Source organism: Salvia miltiorrhiza, chromosome 5 (assembly GCF_028751815.1).
Source record: "Salvia miltiorrhiza cultivar Shanhuang (shh) chromosome 5, IMPLAD_Smil_shh, whole genome shotgun sequence".
NCBI classification, from domain to species: domain Eukaryota; kingdom Viridiplantae; phylum Streptophyta; class Magnoliopsida; order Lamiales; family Lamiaceae; genus Salvia; species Salvia miltiorrhiza.
The window spans coordinates 37,333,627-37,338,742 of record NC_080391.1 but is presented as its reverse complement, the minus strand read 5'-3'; the positions used below and the strand labels follow the sequence as shown (position 1 = coordinate 37,338,742).

The 5,116-nt window shown below is 41.2% G+C and overlaps 2 long non-coding RNA genes across 5 annotated transcripts; both read left to right on the top strand.

Annotated features, from left to right (window-relative positions):
* Positions 1-765: 765 nt before the first annotated feature.
* On the top strand, positions 766-1,666 carry LOC131024302 (uncharacterized). 4 transcript variants are annotated; one of them, XR_009101747.1, is made up of 3 exons: positions 766-1,043; positions 1,106-1,226; positions 1,651-1,666. It is a non-coding gene; the product is annotated as an uncharacterized LOC131024302 (long non-coding RNA). The 4 variants fall into 4 exon arrangements; XR_009101748.1 differs by lacking the exon at positions 1,651-1,666 and adding an exon at positions 1,526-1,562; XR_009101749.1 differs by lacking the exon at positions 1,651-1,666 and adding an exon at positions 1,489-1,556.
* Positions 1,667-1,673: 7 nt separating this feature from the next.
* On the top strand, positions 1,674-3,036 carry LOC131024301 (uncharacterized). The gene is made up of 2 exons (XR_009101745.1): positions 1,674-1,892; positions 2,767-3,036. It is a non-coding gene; the product is annotated as an uncharacterized LOC131024301 (long non-coding RNA).
* Positions 3,037-5,116: the final 2,080 nt, after the last annotated feature.

Sequence of the window (5,116 nt, the reverse complement as noted above, 5' to 3'; positions counted from 1 at the left end):
TAGCTCCAAACAATGAGCTTCAGAAGCAAGTAGCGTACTTGATGAGGCAAGTACAACACCTCAGGATGAACTAGGTGGAGGCTCCCCCCGCTCACGCGCCACCAGCAGAAGGTTGTGGCATATGTGGTGAATATGGCCATGGAGCCAACGAGTGCCATAGGATGGGCGAGCGCACTTATAAAAGTGATGCAGCCCGAACAGAGCCAAGCTCGCGCCAGTGCAGAGCTGAATCCCGCACCAAACCAGAGAGCCAAGGACGCCAGAGGAATCGTCCCGCCAGCGGAATCAGCATCGCCAGTGGAATCGAGCTCGCCAGCGGAATCGAGCTCGCCAAGGACGCCAGCGGAATCAGCTCGCCAGCGGATTCAAGCTCGCCAGCGGAATCGAGCTCGCCAAGGACTCAAGTTCGCCAGTGGAGTCATCTCGCCAGAGGATTCCTTCCGCCAGAGGAATCCTCCCGCCAGAGCCCGCCAGAGGAGTCCTTCCGCCAGAGGCACTACTACAAAAATTAGATATGACAACACACATACGACACTGATTTTGGTCAAAGTCTGTGGTTATGTATTTTGTCTGTGGTCTTATGTTTGTCTGTGGTCTTTTAACATAAAAATACTTTTATAGACACTAGATTTATGTGTCAGTTGTTATAGATGGGATGTTAAAAACAATCTATGACACTAGCCTAAAAGTCCAGGATTATAAGTGTGATCTTATTTTAAAAGGTAAAAATAGGTCTTAAACAAAACTGTAGAAACTTATTAATTCTCTAGAGAATAATGTTGTGAAATAAAAGCCCTTCCCAAAAAAAAACTATAAGTCTATCACGTCGTTAACTCCCTCTTCCACTCCCATAAATTGAAGTCGTCGTCGGACCAGCGCATCACCTTCTTGCTCTGCTGCTGCCGCTGACTAACTTCAACTCTATCGTCGATCACTCTCGCTCACTCCGCCGCCCCTCGCCCCTAATCCCATAAATCTCTCTCCCACCGGCCACACCCTCTCGCAGCCGCCGGTAGACTAGCGCCTGTCAATCGTTGCGAGAGGTAAGGGACTTTGATCTATTTCTATCTTGATATCTCTCTTTCCCTCACCATTTATCGCATAGATTCAGCAGCGCCATCGCCCAGATTTGTGTTGCCGCCACTGTGCCCGAGCCGCCGTCACCGCGCTCTGCCGCCGCCGCCACTGCTGTCGAGCCCTACTGTCGCCGCTGTCATGCTTATAAGGTGAGTTCTCTGCCTCATTTATGATCGGATATATGTCTGGAAACTGTTTGATGAGTTGTTTGAAAGAACAATCTATTAGTTGTGTCCATTATTTGATTATAACTTTGTAATGTCGATGTTATGTGATTATTATCTTTGTCATGCCATTCTGGTTGTCACTTTTTCAATCCTATACAAATTTCTTTGAGTAAACATGAGGGTCTATCATTGAGAAATTTTAAACTAATTTTAGATTTTGATGTAACCATGGGAAAAGCTACAGTACAAACTTGGCATGAATCTGTAACATTTTTTAATAGGTCTGCTTCGCCCGATGCACGGCAGTTCATGGTGAGAAGAGACTCCCCCTTCATGGAGTTTTTTATTTATGCTGCTCATTTTAGCTGATTGGTGAATCTATACCCTTTGTGTTGTTTGATTATAGTAGAGATGGAGAGGTTTATACGTAAGCAAACACAAGAGATGGCAGGAAAAGTAGGGCCAGTGGCAGATTTTGTGGAAAGAGCTCTAGCTTATGAATCAATCGAGGTTGGGAACTATTTGAAGACGGTCGAACTATTGAGCTCACATCAGTTTGGATTCAAGGATGTTGTTGCTCAAACCAAAGCTTAATGTACTTCTTAGCTTGGTCGGCTTGCATTACAGTATCATTTGCTTGAAATCCCGGTAACTTGCTATCCCTATTGAGTCATTTGATTTAGTTAAGTGGAAAGAACATAAATAATGATTTTTTATCGTGCAATTAATTTACCAATGGGATGACTATAGATGGTTGGCATATTAATGCTTCTGTGGTTGTGGTTTAATGATTACTGGGGCAATAATTCATTTTTTTGAACTTGGATGGAAGTGGTATGTGAAAGTTGTGTTTATGCATGGTATGAATAGTTTAAAAATAAAAGGGTGTGAGTCTTGCAGATTTTCTGATATTTTCGTACATTAATTAATGCCGGGTAGGAAAAATTACTTATGTGTTTTGATTGTTGCTTATTTAACATATTTGTAAATTTAAGATGGATGATTCTGTGCCAGAACAATGCAGTAGTGCTTGCTCATGTTAATTGATTTAATGATTTTAATATTTCCAGCAGCGGCTTGTGTTTGATTTTTTTTTTGCTGCAAATGACTTTGCGTCGTTTCTCTCATCATGTGTTGGTCTCCTTTCCCTAGTCTTAATAAATTTTATTTATGGCTTTGCTCTATAATGCATGTGTCTTTACCATCCTGGTTAATTAACATGAAAGATCACTCGCAGGTTCCTACCTACTTTAGTTTCTTTTACATTCTTGATTTTTTTTTTTTTTGTGGCTTAGAATTAAGCGTTCAGGCTTGCCTTACGACATGAGATATGTGTCTCTTGATGCACACTAGAATAAGTTGCTTGAATGGAAATCGAGGAAGAATAAATGCCTATTACTTGAGTTTGATTGATTGTTGTTCATGAGTAGGTAACACATGTATTATTATAATGTATTATTTGTGTATTAATGGAATGGCAACATGTGGTTAATTGGTTTATGATGGTTTTGATTGTGTGAAGTATATATGGTGAAGGTAAAGAAGACAACATTGGACATATTGGTTGATGCATCACATATTGAAGGAACGAAGGAGCAACAAGTGTTAACTCATTTGAATGTTAGGATTGGACTTATTTGGTAATGGATCGACAAATGTTAACTCATTTTAATTATAGTTATTGTTAGGATTTAACTTATTTTGTAATGGATGTGGTAGAATTGATTGAATTGAATTTGAGTTGTAATGAATGTTGAAATTTTAATCATGATTATGTTATAAATGAAAATAATTTTATCTTATTTTTAAATAAATATTTAATTTTAGAAAAAATATTCTTAGAAAAATATAAATATTATAAAAGGGTATGGATTTTTTTGGACTTACGACACCGATCAAAAATTGAGGTAATTTATAATAATTAAAAATAGGATTTTCTACTACAACATCAGACAAAAACTAGTGTGGTATACAGAAAAGACTATAGACAATCGGCACCTAAGACACTACTCGAAAACCATAGTGATACTAATGATACAACAACAGACTATATGCTTTTAAAGACCACATACAATGTCTGTAGTCATAGATATTTATGACAACAGGCAATGCCTGTGGTCTATGAGCACCTTTTTTCAGGCACCTACGACACTACCACTTTCAACAACAGACAATTTCTCTAATAGACAATAGACAATGTCCATTGTCTATTAGCTTTTCTGTAGTAGTGAGGAGTCCTTCTGCCAGAGGATTCCTTCCGCCAGAGGAATCCTCCCGCCAGAGGAATCCTCCCGCCAGAGGAGTCCTTCCGCCAGAGGAATCTTTCCGCCAAAGGAATCCCGGCTTTCCAGAGCAGAGGAGCGGACGTGCGGAGCAGAGCGTACGGAGCTGGTTTTTCTCACTAGGGTTTATTTTAGCTTGCTGATCAAGTTTCTTTTATTTCCTTGTTTTTACGATTATGTCCTTCTTTAAATTAGGGTTTTATTTTGCCTATATATATGGCGGCTGTATGGAACAAACAAGGATAACTTTGATGATATATGAAATTTGTGAGATTATTCTCTCTTGAGAACTTCGAGTTCTTCCTGGATTTTGCCCAAGCAAATCCAACCTATCGGCGTATCGGCAGGTTCATCATCCCTCGTCGTGTGTCATTCAGCGTCTCCGAGTTGCTGCGTCAAATGCACGTTGGGGTCTAGGGATTCGTTCGCCTAGATCATTTCGTGGTTTAGATTCAGAGGTTTTGAGGCTTCCATCTCTTATCTGTAATTTCAATTTGTTCCGTTCAATTTCAGTCTTCCGCGTACAAATCAATTAGATCGGTGAATTCCATACCTTTCACGTTATTATTGTAAATTCCATCGATCTTTTTGTTCACATCAGAAAGGGGAGTAGAAGTCTTCGCTGCACAAGGGTATGTGAGTAGGCAACTCCCGGGTCACATGCAAGGACATAGGCAGAGTTCTCAATACTGTCAATTCCAGCAGCCTATGGGTTATCAGAACCAGCAGTAGTTCTACCCACCTCAGCAGCACCAACCTCCAGGCCCCTTATTTGAGGATCAGATGCAAGCTTTCATGCAAGCTAGCAAACAGGCGATGGAGGCTCAGAGTACTACCATCAAGCGCCTCGAGACTACAGTTGAGCAACTAACGGGGGCCTTGAATCAGTTACAGCAACAACAACCAACTGGGAAGTTTCCAAATCAAGACGAACATCCGCATCAAGCTCATGCCGTGGCGGTAGTCAAGGAAAATGCCCCAATAACCATGGGAAAATGGAGAAGCAAAACCGTGGAAGCAATCAAGGCTATCCAATGCCCCAGTGAGCCACTGCCACCTGTCACTGTTGCACCAGACCAACCACCACCCAAGCAAGGAGATCCAGGTAGCTTTACTTTTTATATTAGTTTAGGTGGGGTTGAAAAGGTTTTGGGAATGCTTGATTTGGGCGCGGCAGTCAATTTGATGCCACTTTATATTTTTGAGAAATTGGGTAATAAAGAGCTTAAATGCACAAATATGAAGATAGAGCTAGCTGACGGCTCTATTAGTAGCCCACGGGGCCTTGTTGAGGATGTTGAGGTTGTTGTGAGGGGGATTAGTATTTTGGCTGATTTTGTTGTTCTTGATGTGGGAAAAGGGATTAGAGGCGAGAATGGGCATCTCGTGCTGCTTGGCCGACCTTTTATGGCCACCACCCATACTCGCATCGATGTGAGTACGGGAACTGTGAGTATGGCAGGGGCAGGTAGAGCTGTAACATTCTCAGCTTTTGATAAAAAAATCTACTACCCCAACTTCCTTAATTCAAAACTGCTCTTATGTTGAAACATTTGATGCTTTGGATGAGGATTGTATTGTGCAGGAATT